Raw genomic sequence first — 17,254 nt, forward strand, 5'->3', positions numbered from 1 at the left:
ATTCTCCATGGGATATCCTGATAGGATCTCATAAAAATGTAAATCAAATCATGTGACTCACATTGAAAACTTCTCATATACATGTTTATATTTTTGTTATTTTTCAAGCATTTTGTTTTCATACTTAGCATTGAATATCCTTTAACAAAAAAGCCATGTGCTGTTTTATAGGGAGCAAACTGCAAGCTGAGGGCCCCACCTTCCAGACACAAGAGAAAAGGTGGGTGGTGATAGCTGTCACGGGAAGGAAAGGTAGAGAGCCCTGGGGACCTGCAATTGAGGAGGGAAAAAGGACACTGAGAGCTGAGTTGGGCCTGAGCAGGAGCCTGGGTTGAGCAGTGCAAGGATCCCTCTGGGATATGGCTCCTGCCCCCCCCCTCCATCGTCTTCTCCTGCCCCCCATCCCCCCTCACCCCTCTCCTCTGTCCTGTGCTCCCGCTATATTCAAATACTTTTGTTCCCAAATGCCAGGATGCCTATTTGCCTTGCCATTCATTTTCTCACGTTGACGAAGGGCCTTCACCACTTTTTCTTCCTGTTGAATATTTATTCAGTTCCCAGACTAACTTCCCCCACCATGAGCTGATTTCTTCATTTTTTCCCCTTGCTCTGAAGACTGTAAAATTGTTAAACCTCTTCTTTTTCTCCAAATGGCAACTTTGTCCTTCAGTAGTTTTCCAATGTCTGGAGTTTTCTATGTGCCATGAAAATGATATTTATGATTCCATTTGCTATTAAAAACAAAGATGATACTGAACATTGTCCTGTAGTAGGAGAGGCAAATGACCTCACCTAGTACTTACAAACTATGGAGTCAAAGAGAATCTAAATTCTAGATTCCTAGTACTGTGGAGCCGGAGAGAATCTAAATACACTAGTGGTTCTGGCAAGTAGCCACCCTACCTCATCCGCCTCCTTTTCTGGACTCTGGATTATTGCACAAAGGGTAACCCTCTTTTCTCTCTGCTCTTCCCACGCACATCGATTTTGTCTCCCTGCAACACTTCTCAGCCGGGTATTATAGAAATAGAAATAATCGACAGAAAGCAAAGCTTGTAAACAAATACTTACTGGCTCGGGGCACATAAACTGTGTTCAAGAAGAATGCTCTTAATTTTCTTAAATGAAGGATTATTTACTTCGTTGTCTGCTTCCTTGATGGAAGACTGACTGGTTTAAAACAGAAATAGGGGCTATTGCTTTTTATGTATTTAATTTATGATTCTGTTCCAGAAGGAGGATTCCCATGAATAAACAGAAGCATGTATGAGTACTATACTATCTAAATAGAAGCACAATTAAGTCGTCTACTTTAGGAGAAACATTGAGGGTGTATTATTTTTTTTCTTAGCTAACTGGACAAATCTTGAAAGAACTGGAGTATTTAAAGAAAGCACATTATTACTGGAGCTAAACTCATGTACTTTTATGGCAAGATTGGACAGCTGCTTGCACCTGCCCTAACTTTTTTTCAGGCTAAAGTTATCTATTCCAGGATCCTATGTCACGCAGTATAAAGCTTTGGTTTCAATCAGCCACTAACCCAGGACCTTGGATATATTTGAAATTCCTTTTGGGGGAAAAAAAATTGGCCAAGGCTTTTGACAGCGCCGCTTCTCACACCCAGGCCAGAGTGGGGTGGCTCTCCATGACGACAAGAATGCATACTGGAATCTCACCCTGAACACCACAGAATCATAGCATTTTAGACCAAAAAGGGACTTTAGAGTTTGTAGGGTCCTTACTTACTCATTTACATTTTTCTATAATGTTATGTTAGCATTCCGTGCTCCCACATAGCAAATATCCCAAATCTTAAGTTAACTGACAATAGAGAACATTTGTATGATAGATGGCTGATAGAGGAGATCAAGACAAAGAAATAAGACTCAGCAGTGTGTTCAAGGACTCTCATCTACAGCTCCTGATACTTCAGAGATAGTCCAGCAGACATATTAGTTGTCTGTTCCTGTATATCCTCCAATCCCATCCCTTAATTTGGTAAAGAAATTAGAGGAGGTTTGCCTGGCCTGCATTTTCCTCAGCCTCTTGCTCAAAAATATTCATGAAAGTTAAAGGTGAGGTATGACCGGGCACCTGGGTGGCTCAGTCGGTTGAGCATTGGACTTGGGCTCAGGTCATGATCTCACATTTCATGGGTTCAAGTCAAACATCGGGCTCACTGCTTCAGCCTGTCAGTACTGAGCCTCCTTTGGATCCTTTGTCCCCCTCTCTCTGCCCCGCCCCTCACTCGCACTGACCCCCAAATAAATAAATATTTAATATGACCTCTGTTTACATACAAGGTTGGTATGAGAATATCTTTTGCACAAACAAGATTGAAGATATTGACCACAATGTCAAATGGCATTTTCTCTACACAGATCCACGTGATAAATTCCGTCTCCAATTTTGCTTCAGGCAATGATAACGGGTGTGCTGGCTCTTGCCAGAAAGTAAAACCTCTGCAGCCGATTATGTTTCTCTTTTCACCTTTGCTGCCAGAAAAATATGAACCAAATTTATTGCCAAGTGCAATCTGATAAGCTCTGCTGCCTAGAACTATTCACTCCTCCTGCTTTCTTACATATTTTGTTTGTAAATTGCTTCAAGTCATTGGAGAAGTGTGTAAGTTGACAATGAGTAAAAAAATTTAAATTAAAAAAAATGAGTAAGAACAAGTGGTGGGTAATCAGGGACAGTCAAACTTGCCAGTGACACTTGTCTGTGCAAAGACCTTTCTGCCAATGTTCCCATTTTTAGGGTAGTAAAGAGATCTTGCGTTTTGTATCAGAAAACCTGGGCTTAATTCCCAGCTCTACAACTTCCTCACTGAATAACCTTACAAAAGTTACCTAAGCCTCTATTTCCTCATTTCTAAATGGGGATATTAATGCTGTTAATCCACAGGCTTGTTGTGACAACCAAATGACAAAACAAGGGGAGATGCTTTCTCAATAGTGAGTCACTCTAGAAATGTTCGTTGTTACAACTTCCGCACTTGGTCTTACATTGCTGGCCCATCCTAACCAATACATGTTTGCAGGAGTTTTAGAATAAGTTCACAAATTCAGAAATACATGTGGAAATTCTTTGACACTCCCCTTTTTTGGAGGTGGCGCCTCACTTCTCTCCCCTAGAGTGTGGGTTGTATTTAGTAACTTGTTTCTGGCAAATAGAATGTGGCAGAAGGTAACAGTAAATGACTTGTGAGACTAGGTCATTAAAAGCGTTGTGACTTCCTCTTTGCTCTCACTCTTAGATCACTCATTACCAGCGAAGGCAACTGCCCTATCGGGACACTCAGGCAGGCTTACAGGGAGCTCCATGTGGCGAGCAACTGAAATCTCTTGCCAAGTGAGTGGTTCTCTAGGAAGCAGAACTTTTGGCCCTAGTCAGGTTTCCAGAAGACTGCACCTCTCCAGCCAACTTCTTGCCTACAGACTCCTAAAAAACCCCAAACTAGAGCCACCTGGCTAAGGCACCTCTGAATTCCTAACCCTCAGAAACTCTGCAAAAAAAAAAGACACATGTATTCCTGCTGAACACCCTTAAATTTGGGCTATATTTCGACATGGGGTGTGGTGATTTATCACACAGCAATAAAAAACTGACAAAATGTCTGTGGATATTTACCCATCCTCTTGGAGGTCACTACTGAGGACTAGACCTTACTCAGATGTTATTCAAGGCAAGTCAGGTGCGACAATATGTTAGACTAGTTGCATTGGAAATCACCTCAGTATCACGTGGTATAATACCCTCATTTTGTAAAGGAGAAAACTGAGGAGCAGAGAAGTTCAAGGATATTTAGATGAATGGCAAACTTAGGGCTAGATCCTTTCCTGGTCTTCTTCCATTTGATATCATCTTTCTTTTCTTTCTTTAATGATCTAAAAAGCTCTTTCATTTTTAAGCACAGATTCAAGAATAATGAAATGGTTCAAAATGAATACTCACTCTCTCTTTACCATACCATGCCACTTTTCCCCTTTGCTTTCTCACCTGAAAAATGCCAACCAGTATTTAGTTTATGACTTCATTTTACAACAGGAAAGGGTGCCCCTCAGATAAGGAAATTGCTCCAAATGAATAAATATTGATGTGAACACCTGCTGTTTGTAAGATACTGTACAGGATCAAAGAAAATTCACTAAATCCAAATTCAGGCCCTTAAGGTTCTCACAATCTGGTGGGGACAGAAGGTGCTAAGCACAATGAATTCTGGGATACTGAAGGACAGAAAGATCACATGTGAGATAGTAAATAGATCAGACCAAGATCCCACAGTACATGTTCTGTAATCCTTCTCCCCAAGTAAGGTCTAAAGCCAGTCTTCAAAATTAATATGCCAGCATGAAAAACATATTTTGAAGATTTTTAGACTAAACTCTTCAATACACTCTTGGTGGGCAATTTTATTCTTGTGATCAACAAACTGCTCTAAAACATCAAGTGCTGTGCTAGGCTCTGGGCATACACATAATTTGTATTCAGCTAGGGATTGTTCAAGAATTTCTATGTACAACAGAATTGAGGAGGTAGCAATCTGGTTGGAAAATGGTGGTAGGGACTTGTCTAGAATCTGCATTTGGTAACATGCCATCTTTATTTACCTAGGGGTTTCATATGAGATTTGAAGTCGATGGCCCTCATGACCTTGGAGCCCCTACTATACATACACTCTTGATGACAATCCTGTCTTTGGCCTCAAACCAGACCCCTCTCCTGTCTCTCACATTCTCCAAACCATGGGAAGCACCAGGCTGTAATCTTTATTTGCTAAAATTTCAAGGCAGAGAAATCTTGCAGAAGACTCTGCGAAATGACAGTGGGGGAGTTACCAGGGCGGATGTAGATCTGGCTATTCCCATACTGGGGATGGGTGAGATGAAGTGCAGTTGGGATGATACATGTTTGTGGTTGTTTTAAGTTGTTAAGTTCTTTTACGCAGCAAGAGGTAACCCAAAGCAGGTGGCAGTTTATTCCAGATCACTAGCACCCGGCTACCGATTATGGTAGTGGTAGAGGTACGGGGGCTTCAAATGGTTTTCTGGCAGCTGCTATGCAGAAATGCCTTTCCAGAGTCTGGGAATTTAACCTTTCTTAGGGATGGAGGTCATAAAATAGGCATTCTCATCCCAAACAAAAGAGGAAAAAAATAGAGTTGATATGGACCAGAGAAGATCCTTGGGGCCGTCTCAACTTGGTAATGTCACTTTCTAGCCAAATAACTATTAGTCAGTTGCAAAACCAAAATTTATTTCCACTAAGTAGGAAGGTGTGGGTGGAAGAAGCTTAATTACAGTAGGGGATACATAAGTGCAAGGCAACCTTTAAAAATCCAGCAACGCAACTGTTCAGGAAATACATCCCAGCTTGTTCTGATGATGTGAGGTCAGTAATCTTATAACCTGTAGCCTTCTTTGGTCTTCACCCCTCATCTCTCACTTTTGGATTTTGGAGGTAGCATAACATATAATAATAAAATAAATACTATTAAAAAGAACGTCCCAGTTTGAGAGGGACTTTTAATAATCATAACCTGATTTTATCCCAAAATTTAGATATATTGATTAATTTAGATATTGAAAGAAAATGGAGACTGTGAGCGACATAAATGTCCACTATCATTTACCTTTAACTAAGTTTTCCGGATTTCTTACCAAACGAGAAAAATCACCATATTAAAAAGTTTATTTAAATGCATTCAGTAGGAAAGAAAAGAAAATCAGTAGCTTCTGACCCCTTTTGCTTTAGAAACCCTTATAACATCTTTAACTTAAAAATAGGATTCCAGACTTAAAAATCAAAGGAGCCATATTTTCTTGATCTCGACCAAATATTTCCTTCTATTAAATATTAAACTATTATGAAATATATCAAGTTCATTTGATGTCATAATTTAAATTTCTTAGATGCTAATTTGAATATGAAATGTATCACTCCACTTGCTCTTGCACCAGTTTATTTTTTTTCAGATGATTTTGTTCCATGTTCTCATATTTAATACTCAACTGGAAATTAAATTAGGGCACAATCTCATAGTGGGCGGGGATTTTAACATGGTGTTGGCAGCTTATCCCAGAAGAAAGAAATGCCCCAGACATGGATATGTTTCTTTTCAACCGTTTATTTCTTTCGGTGACCTGATTGTACTGTCCATAGCAAAATTCCTTTTTAGATGATTCATAGGCAAGATTTATATTAGCCAAAAGAAAAGGAGGATTAAAGATGGAAGCAATTATTTACATCTTGTAGAATCCCTTGAAAATTTAATGAGACTGTGACCCTTTCCCCTAGAGAAACATATACACATAAAGTTTTCAGGAAAATTTGTCGGAGGATGTCCTCTCTGATCTAGAGAATTTGGAAAAGATGAAGCACTTGGTTTGAAAGAGTTCTAGAACTCAAATAGAAAAGGAGGAAGAAATGAGAACAAAAGGGTTTTCTAAAAATAACTTTATAAGATCAAGACTAAGAACTGTTAAGTTGGTGTAACTCTTTTGCTCAGACATTAAGAAATCAGACTTGCGGTGTCTATGAATATTTACACGTAGCCAGTGGAAGATGGGGGGGGTACACTGATTGGACAACTCTATCTTCCTGATTTCCCTCTTCTGAAGATAAATATACATCTTGCTTTTTTCACTGGCTGCTAAAAGCAACCCACAGTATATAAATCTTTTCAAACACTAAATATTTTATAATTATCATAATAAACAAGTCAGAGAGAATTTTAAGATGATGTAGTAAAGTGGTTTCAAACATTTTTTTAAAGCAATGGGACACTCAATAGTATCCTAAAATAAAACAGATTAAAATGTCATTTTTAGCATAAATTGTCTTTATATGTTAAAATGAAAACAACTCCTTATTATAATGTCATTCTAAGAGGCTGTTTTTGTTTAACACAAACATTTAGAAATAGGACTTAATATAAAAGAGTTATTGACCCATTTTCCATTGTATTTTTGTATTTTGTTTGGTTACTCAATAAATATTAGGAAGATTCTGTTGTGGATAGAAATGTAGTTGCAAACAGTAACAATTTTTAAATAGTCACCTTTCAATCTCAAGTTATTCTTCAAATAAATAAAGATGGGGGGAAATGCTTTATTCAAAGTTTATGTAAGAACTTGACAGCACATGAGAAATCTCCAATTTATGAAAATTTAGTATATAACTCATCTCAGTGTCCATTTGCTTTTGAAAAATTTTTACTGTGATAAAATTTATTTAACATAAAATTTGCCATTTTAATCAAAGTGTACAATCCAGTGGCATTAAGTACATTCACAAGGTTGTACAACCATTACCACTATTTCCAGAACTTTCTCATTATAACAAGTCATTTGCTTTTCAATTCCCTTTTTTTTTTTTTTTTTTTGAGAGAGAGAGTGTGCAAGTGTGTATGTGCACCAGCATGGGAGGAGCAGAGGGAGAGGGAGAGAGAGAATCCTAAGCAGGCTCCACACCCAGCATGGAGCCCAGTTTGGGGCTCTAGCTCATGACCATGAGATTATGACCTGAGCTGAAATCAAAAGTCCCACACTTAAGGGACTGAACCACTCAAGCATCCCTCCAGTTCATTAAAAAGAAAATTTTTTTAATGTTTATTGATTTCGAGGGAGAGAGAGAGCACATGAGCGGGGGTGGGCAGAGAGAGAAGGAGACACAATCTGAAGCAGGCTCCAGGCTCTAAGCTGTCAGCACAAAACCCAATGTGGGGCTTGAACAATGAACCATGAGCTCAAGATCTGAGCCAAAGTCAGATGCTTAACTGACTGAGCCACCCAGGTGCCCCTCTTCAGCTCATTTTTTTTAAACTTATTTTATGCCATTGCCCTCCTTTAGGAAGATGCATATTAGGAAGAACTATCAGGTGAATTATCAGCTGCCTAATCCATGTCATTAACAAGAAATAGCAGCTGGCAGAGTACTGGAACCCCTTATGTGGGTCTTTGATTCCCCCCCCCCCACCCCGGCTGTGTATAACCATCTTCTAAGATTCCCCCCTGACTGTGCTGGGTCTCTGGAAAATGCCTCATCTGGCATTAATCAAACCATTTGCTTTTAATAACCTATTTTAAAACAGTAAAAAAATAAAATTCAAATCACATGTTTGCAAAGCTGCTAAAACACCCTTATAGAACAGCTTAAAAAGTGGGGTGCGCTCAGTGATCAGAGGCACAGAGAATGAAGCGACAAGAGTTCCACCGTCCACGGGGAGGCGGGGGCAGGAAAAGGGCTCTCCTGGCCACCAAATGGTGCCGATTTTCCTCCCGCACTATCCCGAGTAGCAACATCTCTTTATGATTCTAATCTTGAAAAGACAATTTCAACACCACTCACAAAAATCCTTTCTCCTCTCTCTGTCCCTGAAAATGAGAAATTCAAATATGGGCTGCGAAAACCTGCTATCTTCCTGGGAGATTTTTACTGAAATTCAGAGCTGCTTGTCTAGTCTGGTCTTGGAATCATCTTAAATTGAAAGCAAGTCTAAGCGACTGCAGGAACGGGTGTAAACATCTTCTGTAAGTGGCCCCTCTACATTTATAGTGAGGCTCAGACCACCACTCCACCTTCTGTGCGATCAGGTTTAATTTAGTGAGATTCACCAAGAACTTCCAGGTATGATAGACATTTACCACAGTTAACGTGTATTGAGTTCCTACTATGTGCCAGTTTTACATCTATTGGTAAATTCATTTTAGCATTCCAGATTGCCTACATATTTATTTGATCTTCAAATTGTCCTCTGAATTAGTTTTGATATCTTTCTGGTTCCCTAATGGATTAATGAGTTAAATACAGTCTTTATCATGTGTTCATTCTATATTTGTATGAGAGTCATGATTTTACCTTTTTGAAACTTATATTTTAGCACCTATTTTTAGAAGGAAAGTTGAAGACGAATAGGAAGCATGTGTGATAAAGTGAGCAGAAAATGAAGACAGCAAATAGAAGGTAAAGGGGTAGTCATTGAGAGCTCCTAACTAGAATGTCAAAGGCTTGGCATTCTCAACAGACACATGAAAGATGCTCAACATCACTCATCATCAGGGAAACATAAGTCAAAACCACAATGAAATATCACCTCACACCTGTCAGAATGGCTAAGATCAAGAACACAAGAAACAACAAGTGTTGGTGAGGATGTGGCAAAAAAACAACCCTTGTGTACTGTTGGTGGGCAAGAAACTGGTATGGCCACCACCAAAGACAGTACTGAAGTTCCTCAAAAAATTAAAAATAGAACTACCATATGACCCAGTGCTTGTACTACTGGGTATTTACCCAAAGAACACAAAAATACTAATTAGAAGGGATGTATGCACCGGTATGTTTATTGCAGAATTATTCAATGGCCAAGATATGGAAGCAGCCCAACTATCTGTCAATAGATGAACAGATAAAGAAGGTGTATATGGAATATTACTCATCCATCAAAAAGAATGAAATCTTGCCATTTGGAACAACATGGATAGATCTAAAGAGTGGAATGCTAAGTGAAATAAGACAGAAAAAGACAAAAACTGTATTATTTCACTCATATGTGGAATTTAAGAAACAAAACGAATGAGCAAATGAGGGGAAAAAAGGGGACCGACCAAAAAACAGTCTTAACTGCAGAGAACAAACAGGTGGTTACCAGAGGGGTAGTGGGTGAGGGGATGGGTGAAATGGGTGATAGGGATCAAGAGTACACTTATCTGATCTTGATGAGCACTGAGTAATATATGGAATTGTTGAATCACTATATTGTACCCTGAAATTAACATAGCACTATGTTAACTGCACTGGAATTAAAAAAAAAATTACGGGGGCGCCTGGGTGGCTCAGTCAGTTAAGTGTCTGGCTTCAGCTCAGGTCATGATCTCATGGTTCGTGAGTTTGAGCCCCACATCGGGCTCTGTGCTGACGGCTAGCTCAGAGCCTGGAGCCTGCTTCAGATTCTGTATCTCCCTCTCTCTCTGACTCTTCCCTGCTTGCACTGTCTCTCTCTGTCTCTCAAAAATAAATAAAAATCATTTTTAAAAAATTAAAAAAAAAATTACAGGCCAAATAAAACTCCTTGGGATTCTCAATCACAATACTATACACAGTGCGTAGCACATAGTAGGTGCTCAATAGATATTCAGCAAAGGAACTAGTTTGGAAAACAAGATATATACAAATACTAGGAAAGAGAACATGAAGATATCATGCACAAAAAAACTTGTAAATATGACATGGATGTTGAATCCAATTTTTAAAAGCATGACAGAAACCTATGGGGAAAAGCAATACATTTAAAAACACTAATTGTGCCAGAAAATTCTTCCTCTGTGCTTTTGGGGCTGGAGGAGGTCGGGAGTGCATTTCTCTCAGGGAAAAATGTGAGCTCACATGTACAAACAAAGCCTCTCCCTTCTGCTAACATTTGCCATCTTTTCCTCTATCACTGTTACCCTAGATGGTTTCAATCCTACAAAAGAAATGAATAGGTCCCCTCCAACCCTGGAAGGCTGTGTGTCCTCCATACCATGGGCCCCACAAATCAGATCTTCCGTGGCGCTGCTCTGGCTTTCTTGGGCACCTACTAGCTGGCCCTTCCATATACAACTCTCAAGGGCCGCAAGGGTCACACGTTGGACAGCCCATCCCCCACAGTCTTTAGGCTTGCACACTGGACTGGTGGTGCAGGGAGTGGAACAGAGATTCCTGTATCATAAGCTTAGGAATTCCGCAAATGTTGACTTTTTCATAAATGCTCGTGTCACAGAGAGGGATCAGAGCCTCATTTTCACAAGTTTGGCTTTTTTACTCCTAGAAAACTATGCAGCCCAATGATTCTGTGACAGCAAAGATAAAATGTCATCCAGCCAAAAGGAAAAAAGAAATTGAAACAAATTTCACAGGTTTAGGAAGGAAGATATAATTTGACTCTGCCTTTGCTGTCAGGGAAAGAGAGGATTCCTTTGTTAAATAGCTTTTCTCCAAAGACACAGCCACCCGAAACCTAACACTTTGTCTGCTTATTTGAAGTTTTCCTTGATACAGTATATGCTGAATTAAACTTGAAACGATCAAAGCCACTACTGTCCTCCTGAAGTCAAGGTGAAGCAAAGACTTGTTTTCTCTCCCATTTAAGTGTTTCACATGCAGGGCGCCTGGGTGGCTCAGTCGGTTAAGTGTCCAGCTTTGGCTCAGGTCATGATCTCTTAGTTCGTGGGTTCGAGCCCCACGTCAGGCTCTGTGCTGACAGCTAGCTTAGAGCCTGGAGCCTGCTTTAGATTCTGTGTCTCCCTCTTTCTCTGACCCTCCCCAGCTCATGCTGTCTCTGTCTCTCAAAAATAAATAAAAAGACATTAAAAAAAAGTGTTTCACATGCAACATTTAACCAGCAAACCCATGAAAAGAGAGGTGGTCGACAGAGACAGCGTTCCAGTGTGATAACAAGGCACGCATACGCCTGGAGCCCAAGGTGACTTGAGATTTTCCATAGATTGTATCTTAACAGACTTTTGTGGATTGCGTTGTTTTAGGGAAGCGACTCCCACAGAATATTCAGCACACATCCTCAGATGCGGCCAACTCTGCCCAAGCAGGGGCCCTCAGCCCCCAGCCCTCCTCGAGCTGCCATAATTGCCAATGCTTCATTTAGCCTCCTGAAAGAAAGTGTTTTAAATCCAAATCTTCTGAAAGATTTTTTACATTTGCAATAGCCTCAAAGTCAGCCTGTCACTCTTAATATATCTTTTGAGTGATAAAACAGTGCAGTTTAGGGAGGAGGGTGACAATTATGATGTCAAATGCCACCTGCCTCAGTGCTTCTTCTCCAGACCATTGATTTACACTCTGCTTAACCACACAGTGAGTCACGCGCTCTTCCTGGGTTTAATTTCTCCTTCTAGAGTTGTGAATGCTCGCTTGTTCTCTTGCTACTCCACCTGGCTGCCTGGAGGAGTAATGAAATGAGGATGCTAGGACCCACCTTTTCATTTTCTTCATAGGGAACAGGTGTGCCCAGAGACGCAGCACCTTGCCCGAAGTGACACGGCCAGCGCGTGGCGGAGCTGGCGTGTGAATCCTGGTCTTATGTGTTTTAACTGGATCTGCTTAGGATGCCAGCTTCTCGAGCTTTGTCCCAGACAGAAGTCAGGGAACCAACAGCAGCAGAGTGGGAAGAACGCACCTACAGAGTCAGATGTCAGAGGCTGTCTGCCACTTTCTCTTTGCATGGCCTTGGGTAGGCATATGACCTTGCTATCTCCCCTTCTTCATTTATGAGACATCAACACTGACCTCTAACTCACTAGTTTATCACAAGCATGAAGCGCAAAGTAGCCAGCTCCTCATCACTTAAATGTTGTCTTTCTCCATGCCTTCTATTGTATTTTATTTAATTTTTTTAGAAAGAGAACGAGTGTGGAAGAGGGGCAGAGTGAGAGAGAGAGAGAAAGAGAAAGAATCTTAGTCAGGCTCCACACTCAGTGTGGAGCCTGATTCAGGGCTCGATCCCACGTCCCTGGCATCATGACCTGAGCTGAAATCAAGAGTTGAATCCTCCACTGACTGAGGCACCCAGACGCCCCTCCATTCCTTCTATTGGCTTCCCTCCAGCCCTGGTACTTTAGAAAGATTCTCTTTGATCAAAAACTATCCCTTCCCAGGTCGTCTTTTTGGTTTCAGAAATCTCTCAAATACATCTCCATCATTCAGCAAATACTCATTGAACACCTACTCTATACCAGGCCTTGTTCTAGAGGCCAGGGTATAGCAGGGAATACAACAGTCCATGTTCCTGAGGCTTGATGTTTCTATTCTAAAAGGCCAAGGGTGTGGCAGGTGGCAGAAGACAAGAAAATAGAGAAGCACATTGTAATGCATGTACCAAGTGTGTTAGGAGGTTTCCAAGCATCATGGAAGAAAAGAAAGCAGAGAAAAACGGTAGGATCCATCAGGGTGAGGACTATGTCTGTGATCTGGGGTCTGTATCTTCTTTTCTCTGAGAAAGTAACAGCCAGGCAAAGACCCACAGGTGGCAAAAGAAAGAACCGATAACATGTTCTCTTTCCCCAAACTAGAGATGATCCAGACATCGCCAGGAGAGGCTGACATGGGCCCAAACAGGTCCCCAGGAAGTTGTCAGTGGAGATGCCTAGGTCTTGCTTGTGTGCAACTTTCAAGAAAAGAGAACAAACCAAAGCACGAAGTTCTGAGAGTGGCTGCAGGGGGTACGGAGGAGGCTGTGGTCACCACGGATAACAACTTCCCCTCTTTGTAGAGGGGACAGAGGCAGTCGTGTGAACGGCTTGCTGGTCCAGTTCCTCTAGGCTTTTCTGAAGGTGGCTGTGCGTCTCCGGGCAAAAAATGGTTAAAAGACAGGTTCTCCCCCCAGGCTTGTAATATATGCCCTGCTTCTCTGAGATTCCAGAACAGCCTTGGAAATCTACACCCCTCTCTGCCACCGGCTTCTTGTCAGCCAGCTAGAGCTGGAAAGGCCCCCATCCGCGCTGCCTGCCAAGGCCAGGAGGCGAGATGGGCTGCATCTCACCCTCTCGGAGGTGGCCAGCCAGTCGGCTTTGGAAAACAGGGCGCGTAGAAAAAAGTCACTTGAATTTTACAAAGTGGTAACTGCTGTGGGGCTTCGTGTCATTAAATCTAAATGCCATTTTCCTCCTGCAGCTCTCCGGTGAGGTAACGGTTCTCTTTAATGTCAACTCAGGAAGTTTTACCCAAGAAAAGGGAGGTTGGGGGGGCGGGGAGTTGCTGTTTGCCAAATCAGGAAATGTGAATTAACTGACAGGGAGCCGAGAAAATAAGACTGAGGCAATGAGAAGAAGGGAAGTGAGAGAGAGAGAGAGCGCGCGGAAAGGTAAGCCTACAAACAAGCCAACTTGGAAAACACAGGCCACTTTTCACAGCAAGTCAATATGCTGGTCCGACCTTCCTTTTATTGTGGGTTGCTTTGGAAAACTCAGAGGCCCAAAAATCGCGACCTTAACGCCGCCTTCCTGGGAGGAAAAGCAAAAGTATTAACAGGGATTGTAGCCTCTGCAGTGTAAACATTCACCTTGGGCATGGAAACTCTTGCTCCCAGAGCACACATCAGGCTCCCCGTTTCACACCACAAACCTACCCACAGCTTTCTGCACAATGTATGCTTTTAAACAATGAATACATTATGTAGAGCAAATAAGACTTTCCTCCTCCACCACCACCACCCCCTCCAGCCCTCCCCTGGTGCTTAGACCTACCTCATGGTTTCAAACACGGTTGGCACACCCTAGGGACAGAGAGAAGAAAGCCCTGTTTTTTAAGCAGGTGTTAGGAACCAAGAAGAATGAATCACTCTGGAAAAAATGAAGGCAAAATGCAGTTTCATCTGTCACCAAACACTGTAGTGACTTTTCGAAAATATAATTAACCTTTTCATTTTCTCTTTCCTTCAAATATCTGTTGTTGTTGTTAATATTATTATTATTATTATTATTTTAAATCTAGAAACAGAAGCCAAAGGTCTGAAATATGAGAAGTTTTGTCCAAAAAGTTTTTGCCCTAAACTCTCCCCTACCTCGTTTCCAGTCTCAGGCTTGGTTAGGGCTGCCCTGGCCAGGAGACATTTTAAAGGACAAGGTAAGTGGAGGCACCTGGGTGGCTCAGTCGGTTAAGCAGCTGGCTTCCGGTTTTGCCTCAGGTCATGATATTACAGGTTCATGGGTTTGAGCCCCTCGTCGGGCTCTGTGCTGACAGCTAGCTCGGAGCCTGGAGCCTGCTTCGGATTCTGTGTCTCCCTCTCTCTCTCCCCCTCCCCTGCTCGTGCTGTCTCTCTGTGTCTCTCAAAAGTAAATAAAAAAAATAAAAAATAAAATAAAAGAATTTTAAAAATAAAGGACAAGGTAAGTGACCCTAGGCACTGGCCCCGCAGAGATCTGGAATCTACTGGAGGCATGTGTGAACACGTGCACGCGATGCACACATGTCTGTGCACAAGGGTATGTATGTGTATGTGAGTGAATGAAGGGGAATGTATGTATGTGTGAGTGACATCAGAGTTTACATGTTGGAGGTTCATGGGTCTTTCCACATGGACACACCTGACTTTCTCACAGAAGGCTGGGTCTCTGATGGAAACCGCTCTGCACTAATTGGACCTGGACGGGATGCAGGGGGATGAAAGGCACTCGGGAGAGGCCACAGCAGTGCTTTTCAAACTCTGGTGCCCAAGATGCTTATAAAGAAAAATCCCTGAGGTTCCACCCCTGGGAGATTCGAAGTCCGTAGTCCTGGGTGGACCACACCAGCACCTTCATACAGTGGGGGGCCACCAGGTTTGTGGATGAGCCGGTTTCCTCCCGTTTCCATGGAATCTTTCTGGTAACTTTTTAGTAAGTGTGTTGGTTCCTTCTGAGGTTCTGGATCCTTCTTAAGGATAAATGCTAGCTGCCTCAAGCTAATTTAGGAAGCCAGTTTGAATCCTCACTTCTGTTCCCTCAGGCACTCCTGGCCTCCTTGTCCCCTTCTTGCTTCTGCAAATTCTGTCCCTTCCACCCACCCCTCACCTGCTGCTCCAGAAATCATCTCACGAGTTTCCACTGCAGTTTAAGGCATTATCAAAATGAATTAAGATGTAGCCCCTGCCCGCAAGAAGCTGAATTCTACTTGAGGAGACAGACACATTGAACAGATCATTTCCACAGAAAGAGCCAGGAGTTAAAATAACTCTGGAGTTGTGAGGCTCCGAGGGAAGGGTATTTGAGAAAGGGCTTTGAGCAATGCCAAGTGCTATGGTGTTCCAGTTAGCTGGCGTGGGGGCGTGGTGGCAGAGCCTGCTGTGAGCACCCCAGTTCCTCCACCGAATGAAAGCACACGTATCTGTCAATTACCAATTTAAGATCCCAGGGGAACAGCCTGAGAAGCTGAATGTCAGAGAAAAAGAACAAAACTGATTCAAAGTTATAATGCTGGAATGCCGCAGTGTCTGAAATGCCCAGGATTGAACACACGTTTATCAAGTTAGTACATGAAATCTGTTCTAAACACATTTTTTGAATTTAGACGGTTTGCTTTCTGCGTTTGCATACAAGGGCCCTGGCTGGGAGATAAGCGGGAGATACAGATTCACGTCCCCTCCCCCCCAGCCCCCTCAGCGGCTGCCCCCTCTCCTCCCCTTTCAGCCTTGCCTGACCTTGGACAAGACACTCCAGTTTTTTCGTTTCCAGCTCATAAAATAGGCATAATAAATACCTTTCCTTCCAGCTGCTTGCCAGTGATGCTAAGAAGATTGAGGCGCTAATTCTCGCAAAGTCACCTGAGCTCCCTGAAGGAGCAAAGAGCCTGTGTGTCTTTGGTGAGCGAAAGGGAAAGAGGAGATCCACGTTTGGTTCACTGTACTCCTCGCTGGCTAATTAGGAAACCGATTCATTAAGGCTCAGGCCCCAAGAAAAAGCCCAAAGCGTGAAAGAGAGAGACCAAAGAGAATTACATCATTTCCTCTGTATCTTCCCTAAGGGCATCCTGGTATTGGAGAGAATGACTCAGGCCACAGAAATGAAGCAAACACAGCCCAACTTCCAATACTGATTATTTTGGACCAGAACCTTACAAAGAAGAGGATACTTTTTTGGAAAAATAAAGGAGTGAGGCAAGCAAAGAACGTGGTTTTCTGACGGGACTGAAAATCAAGTGGGGTAGGAAGTTGCAGCGAAATCAAAGCATGTGCCAGTGTTTCCCTTCTCTCCATATACACACCAAAGCAGCTTACGGACTATTCAACTGAGTTTTAGGAAATTCAGATTCAGAGGAATGCTTGGAATAGAGGCATGGGTCCAGAGCTTGCGCTTATTTTTTAATAGACTATTTTAAATATTTTAAATATTTGTTATTATATCAGATGAATGTCAGATGGAACTGGGTGGCTAAATTAAGTCAGAGGTTCTTTTTGTGCTGACTTCTGCAAGTAGCTGTTAGTCTTATCTTGAAATTGTAAAGTTTCCTGCCCTGCGAATGCCTCATTAAACTCATTCATTTGCCCATGGCAATAACGCCCGCACTCAGAAATCCGTTGTTCTTGCTCAGGTGATGATAGAATGCTAACATTTACATATGAATACAAGTTGCTTCTTTTTCTTTTCTTTTTTTTTTTTTTTTGTCAGTCGAATCTACTCAGAGGAACCCAGGAATGATCCTTGGGCAGTGTCTTTGGCAAATTCATAAATTGGGAGTCTGTTATTCTAGCTACTGAACTGCAGTTACACTGGGAGGC

The 17,254-nt window shown here is 42.0% G+C and overlaps 1 protein-coding gene across 2 annotated transcripts in view; it reads right to left on the reverse strand.

The window, feature by feature from the left end:
* RBPJ (recombination signal binding protein for immunoglobulin kappa J region) overlaps positions 1 to 16,388 on the reverse strand; it is a 139,875-nt gene extending 123,487 nt beyond the window's left edge. The window contains exon 1 of one of the 2 annotated variants that reach the window (XM_029947892.1): positions 16,237 to 16,388. The gene's annotated coding sequence lies outside the window, so the exon portion shown is untranslated. The remainder of the gene's footprint in view (positions 1 to 16,236) is intronic. The other variant, XM_029947828.1, reaches the window with a different exon arrangement.
* Between the last annotated feature and the right edge of the window lie 866 nt (positions 16,389 to 17,254).

This window comes from Suricata suricatta, chromosome 1, assembly GCF_006229205.1.
Source record: "Suricata suricatta isolate VVHF042 chromosome 1, meerkat_22Aug2017_6uvM2_HiC, whole genome shotgun sequence".
In the NCBI taxonomy this organism is placed as follows: domain Eukaryota; kingdom Metazoa; phylum Chordata; class Mammalia; order Carnivora; family Herpestidae; genus Suricata; species Suricata suricatta.